The sequence below is a fragment of the Bos indicus x Bos taurus genome, chromosome 1 (genome assembly GCF_003369695.1).
Source record: "Bos indicus x Bos taurus breed Angus x Brahman F1 hybrid chromosome 1, Bos_hybrid_MaternalHap_v2.0, whole genome shotgun sequence".
Lineage (NCBI taxonomy): Eukaryota > Metazoa > Chordata > Mammalia > Artiodactyla > Bovidae > Bos > Bos indicus x Bos taurus.
The window spans coordinates 36544675-36551475 of NC_040076.1; positions in this window are offsets into that span (position 1 = coordinate 36544675).

Consider the following 6801-nt stretch of genomic DNA (forward strand, 5'->3'; position numbering starts at 1 on the left):
ACATACTTAATGTGGCCTTGATAATTATGTACTTGTAGAAGGCAATGGCACCCCACTCCAGTACTCTTGCCTGGAAAATCCCATGGATGGAGGAGCCTGGTAGGCTGCAGACCATGGGGTCGTGAAGGGTCGGACACAACTGAGCAACTTCATACTCATTTTTCCCTTTCATGCATTGGAGAAGGAAATGGCAACCCACTCCAGTGTTCTTGCCTGGAAAATCCCAGGGATGGTGGAGCCTGGTGGACCACCGTCTATGGGGTTGCACAGAGTCGGACACGACTGAAGCTACTTAGCAGCAGCAGCAGTATTCTTATAGATGCTACTTGAAATGCCTGAATTAGAGTATCTTACTTCCTTCACTGCTACAGATAGTAGCATCCTGGACAGGAAACGGAGGAGAAGAAAAAACAAGAGAGAATAGACAATATTATTTTCAGAGAGAGAGAGAATTGTACAAAAACAATAAAGATACATGAATTATAAAAACATAAAATGATATTTATAATTTTACTTAAGATTTTATATTGAATTTAATTTTAATTCTTATCTCAGGAACACAGAGTATAATAATTTAAAGCTTTAGAAAAACAGTATTTCTATTGTAAAAATGTAGAGTCTAGAACCATGATGTTCAGTGCAGTAGATATTAGCCACAAATGGCTATCTAAATTTGAACATTAATAAAATTAATACCATCAAATCTTCAGTTGCAATACCTACTTTCTGTGTGTAATAGTATGTAGTAGTCAAGTTTTATAGCCAAATGCTTAGGAGTCAAAGCTATCATATTGAACAGCAAAGGAAAGGACATTTCTCTCATCTACTGATTGGATAGTACTGGCCTGGAATGTGGGCATAATACCTCCAGTAAAACTGATTATTTTTATTGCATGTGTTGGTGATTTCTCCTTAAACAGTTTGTTGTTAACCACTGGGTCTACTGTTAGTGGGCCTGAAAGTGACATCTAGCCTTGTCTATTGAGTTGGTCTTAGGCAGATGTTGCAAAATTGATCTTCAGAGCAAGCATAATGGAATGACCAAGCCTTCTGAAAATTCCTGATTATAATCCATGCAAATCCCTGATTATGAGGGCAAGATTGAAAAGGAAAGTATCTTACATTTGAGCTGGGGACCAATTTTGAAGACTAGGGCACATGGATGAAAAGGTGGAAGAAGACATATTAGAATTCAGTTCAGTTCAGTTGCTCAGTTCTGTCTGACTCTTTGCAACCCCATGGACTGCAGCACGCCAGGCTTCCCTGCCCATCACCAACTCCTGGAGCTTACTCAAATTCATGTCCATCAAGTCGGTGATCCATCCATCCACCTCATCCTCTGTCGTCCCTTTCTCCTCCTGCCCTCAATCTTTCCTAGCATCAGGGTCTTTTCCAATGAGTCAGTTCTTTGTATCAGGTAGCCAAAGTATTGGAATTAGATACCCCCAATTTACATGCATTAGGAGACTAGAGTCTGGAAGTTTAAATTTGTAGAGTTAAACCCAAAAGAATTGTGCTTAGCAATTGTGCTAAGCACCCAAGCACAATTCTTCAATTTGATACAAATGGATTTTCACATAAGCAGAATAACAACCACCTAATTTCTTTAATTGCATTGTATAAAATAGGTACTAGGAGGAGCAGTGAGCATGTGTTGTATTACTGGTCACAACCACTAGTAACTAACTTATTATGCCTTTTTCTGTCAGAGAAGGAGCTTTAAAATTGGTGAGATAAATTAACTTTCTCAAAATCTTACTCTTAATAAATACCAAAAGTAATGATTTAAACTCAAATTCATTGGGCTCTCAAATCCTTGATTTTGACATACACATGTCAAAATAATATGTTTTCCAGGGTAAAAAGAAATTTCTTCATGCCCTGAAATACTTTACGTGTAAGTCATTCACATGACTTAAGACCCATAAACTATCCAATTCTGAATCCTATCATTGGTTCAATTCAATTTTTCCCAGGGCATAAGTACTATCTATGCCCATCCTTGATAAAAGTGTCCTTTGAAAATTTGTGCTGATTAGTACATGTAAAGTAAAAATGATGCTTTTTGGACCCTACACTTCATTTGTATTTTCAAACTTTTGGAAGCTTCACCTTCAAAGTTCAGAGACTCTTACTATTGAATGATTTTGCAATATGGAGAACAAGAAAGTTAGAATTTCATACTGCAGGAAAATTTGGATATGAGGCTTTCTTCTTAAAACAAAGGGTTTCTCAGGCGGCTCACCTGCCACCTGCAATGCAGGAGACCTGGGTTCAACCCCTGGATTAGGAAGATCCCCCGGAGAAGGGAATGGCTATTCACTCCAGTATTCTGGCCTGGAGAATGCCATGGACTGTATAGTCTATGGGGTCACAAAGAGTTGGACACAACTGAGTGACTTTCACTTTCACTTTCTTAAAACAAAAGCTGAGATAATAACTTAATTATTAGTTGATTTTCTGGTCTAAAGGGAACTTCCAGTCTTTTGGGAAAGCTGTATCCTCACAGAATGGAAACTTCTGACAGAATATATTTTATATTATGTAATTTCAACAGATGCTTTTCTTAATTTTAAAATGAATTGAATTTTTGGTAACTAAATTTTTCCTGCAAAATGAAAAATACATTTTAAGATGAATAAAATACTTCTTTAAAAACAATATTGGAACATTCATGTTTCTTTCTATCTTATTGTTATTCTTTTGGAATAAGCTTCTCAGATGAAACAAGAATATAAAAATGTGAAAAAATGTAAAAATCTAAACATTCAGTGTTCAAGTGACTTTAAGAAAGTCACTGGGGAGAGCAATAGTAAGTATCTATCATTCTTTAGTGCTTTATCTTTTTAGCAGAGATTTCATGCATGGTCAAGAGATGATAAATAGGATGAGACTCCATTTTTTGATGCAGAATACAGAAAAAAAAAAAAACCATGGGAGCTTCCAGGGAGCAGGTTTATCAGAGAAAAAAGCCCTAGAAGCCAGTAGCCCTCCTTTCTGATTTAATTTTACTGATTAGCTGTGTATGAATAACTTTCTCTGCATCTTGGAGGTTTAATTCCCTCAATTGTAAAATGAACAGCTTAGAACAGATGCTTCCTAAGGTTCTCCAACTATTGCAATCTGAAGAGTAAAATGAACAAGAGAAAAATGCCAGCTGGTAAAGCACATAAGACTTTCACTGTAGAATGCTACTTGCAGCATTTTCAACTTAGCAAAACAGAATTTTATAGATATGGGAATGAAGCCTGGGAAAAGATCCATCAATGCAGACTGATTACAGATATTCAGGCTAGGCACATATAATGAACTGTACTTGTCCAGAAAAAAAAGAACTAGTTGCATCATGTGGCACAGAATTCTGTCTCGAGCAGGATAATAAACTTTTCTTTCTGATATCTAAAGGGACGAGAATTTAAGTAAATAAAGCTGGAATTTAGCAAAAGCATGCCCAGAGGCAGGAGATTAAGAACACTTTTTTCATCACTATTTAATTTAGTAAGGTACTTTTAAGTTTAAGTAACATTCTCATGCTGCTTGACAACTTAGTTGAGTCTACAGTGACATGAACCAAAACGATTCCTAAAATAACCACACTTATGCTATAGCTACATCTCATCAAGGTTTTGCCAACATACTTTGTGTGACGTGGGAAAAGACACAGCCTTCTGTGCAAATCGTGAACCTAAATACAGACCAAAAAATCCTTGACTTCAAAGTTCATGCTGTGTTCATGACTCAGCCTGCTAGTGTCACAGCTTGCTGGCACTGCAACTTTTTTTTTTTTTAATTATTACAGGTATTTATTTGGCTTTAATTTAAGCAGAAGAAAGTTGGAGTCTTTTCCAATCATAAAACCTAACATTGAAAATAGCCTTCAGACTCAGAAGTGCTAACGTCGAGACACAACATAATTATCATCTTTCCTACTCTTACTGTTGAGCCCAGCTGCCGCCAAAGAAAATGAAAATGATGTGATTCCACAGGGGGAAACAAAATAGAATGAATCATTTATCTTCCCCAATCCACAGGAATATCTTAATTTGTATGCAGTCTGTATTTCTCTTGTGCATGTTGTCGTGAGCCTATGTGTTTATCCTCTACACCTGGATGAGCTGACTTAGCCCAATGCCTCCACTCCTTGATCTTGAAGATCTTTCTTCTCCTCAGGAGCATCTCATTCATTTTACACAGGGAAAGTTAAATTTAGCAAAAGGAGCCTTTCAGAGCAGAGAGTTCTTGCTGATCTGGGAACCTGTCAAGGTGATTCTGTGCCAACTTGGACCTGCCTGGGGATAAAGCTTCCAATCTTGCCAAATGTTGTGCTTATTTTGTGACAAAGATGAAAGTCACAGTTGGATTTAAAAGGATGCCATCCAGTTTATTTTATTCTTGTCTCAACTCTTTAAATCTATGTCTCCATGACTGAAGGCTTTGTAAACAAACAGGTGTCCACACGTCCCAGTGTGAATTAAAATTTTATGGAAGCTAGAGAGGGAGTTGATTTATTGCAAAAAGAAAAATTATTGTAATACTTTTGTTCAGTATGTAGAAATAATAATTGAATTGTTCTATAATTTGTTTCATACATATATTACTGGTCATACACTGTGGTAGGTATCTTAAGGATATGAATTTGACATATGTCTCGGGAGCTAGACAAGCTCTGGTCAATGTAAGAACTGTTTATAGAAGAGTAAGTTTTTTTAGTAAGTACTAAAGAGAGGCTATCTTACATATCAGTGGTTTTATGTACAATATTATACATTAAAATAGATTCTTAAATTCAGATATTCTCCGCCAGAAATGCTTTGCCATTTCTTTTTAACATACATAAAAATGTTTTTTTTCTTCTGTTGCTGTATAAGAAAATAATATAAATATTCCCAATTATTTACTATGAATAATATCAGATATGTAAATTCACAGATACACGTACACAAAAATTTATGCAAAAGCACATTTTTTTCTAATTAACTAATTTCCCCAAGCACCAAAGAATCCATTATTTGAACATTACGCAGCTAAGGTACCTACCTACTTTTACTACTGCTTTAGCGGACTATATACTCAAGTGATTTACAATAGCATAATAATTTAAGCATTGAGAGGTGCATTCATAGGGGTCACATTGTTTTTAATATTAAATATAGGCATTCACAATGATGTAGTATTTACTGTAAAGAAAATTTTGAGAGTTTTAATATGCAATATGTGAACCGTGAACTTCCAAATGTTCAAGCTTGTTTTAGAAAAAGCAGAGGAACCAGAGATCAATTTGCCAACATCTGTTGGATCATGGAAAAAGCAAGAGAGTTCCAGAAAAACATCTATTTCTGCTTTATTGACTATGCAAAGCCTTTGAACGTGTGGATCACAATTAACTGTGGAAGATTATGAAAGAGATGTGAATATCAGACCACCTGACCTGCCTCTTGGGAAACCTGTATGCAGGTTAGGAAGCAACAGTTAGAACCAGACATGAAACAACAGACTAGTTCCAAATATGAAAAGGAGTATGTCAAGGCTGTATATTGTCACCCTGCTTATTTTACTTATATGCAGAGTACATCATGAGAAATGCTGGGTTGGAGGAAGCACAAGCTGGAATCAAGATTGCTGGGAGAAATATCAATAACCTCAGATATGCAGATGACACCACCCTTATGGCAGAAAGTGAGGAAGAACTAAAGAGCCTCTTGAAAGTGAAAGAGGAGAGTGAAAAAGTTGGCTTAAAGCTCAATGTTCAGAAAACTAAGATCATGGCATCTGGTCCCATCACTTCATGGGAAATAGATGGGGAAACTGGAAATAGTGGCTGACTTTATTTTTCTGGGCTTCAAAATCACTGCAGATGGTGATTATAGCCATGAAATTAAAAGACGCTTATTCTTTGGAAGGAAAGTTGTGACCAACCTAGACAGCATATTAAAAGGCAGAGACATTATTTTGCCAACAAAGATCCATCTAGTCAAGGCTATGGTTTTTCCAGTGGTCATGTATGGATGTGAAAGTTGGACTATAAAGAAACCTGCTGCTGCTACTGCTGCTGCTGCTGCTGCTAAGTCGCTTCAGTCGTGTCGACTCTGTGCAACCCCAGAGACGGCAGCCCACCAGGCTTCCCCGTCCCTGGGATTCTCCAGGCAACAACACTGGAGTGGGTTGCCATTTCCTTCTCCAATGCATGAAAGGGAAAAGTGAAAGAAGTCACTCAGTCGTGTCCGACTCTAGCGACTCCATGGACTGTAGCCCACCAGGCTCCTCCGTCCATGGGATTTTCCAGGCAAAAGTACTGGAGTGGGATGCCATTGCCTGAGCACCTAAGAACTGATACTTTTGAACTGTGGTGTTGGAGAAGACTTTGAGAGTCCCTTGGACTGCAAAGAGATCCAACCAGTCCATCCTAAAGGAGATGGATACTGGGTGTTCATTGGAAGGACTGATGTTGAAGCTGAAACTCCAATACTTTGGCCACCTGATGGGAAGAGCTGACTCATTTGAAAAGATCCTGATGCTGGGAAAGATTGAGGGCAGGAGGAGAACCGGATGACAGAGGATGAGATGGTTTGATGGCATCACCAACTCGATGGACATGGGTTTGGGTAGACACTGGGAGTTGTTCATGGATAGGGAGGCCTGGCGTGCTGCAGTTCATGGGGTCACAAAGAGTCAGACATGACTGAGTGACTGAATGGAACTGAACTGAATATGACATATAAAATATTATAAATATATATTACATATATATATATAATATGTGTGTGTGTGTGTATTCAGTCATTCAGTTGTTTCCTACTCTTT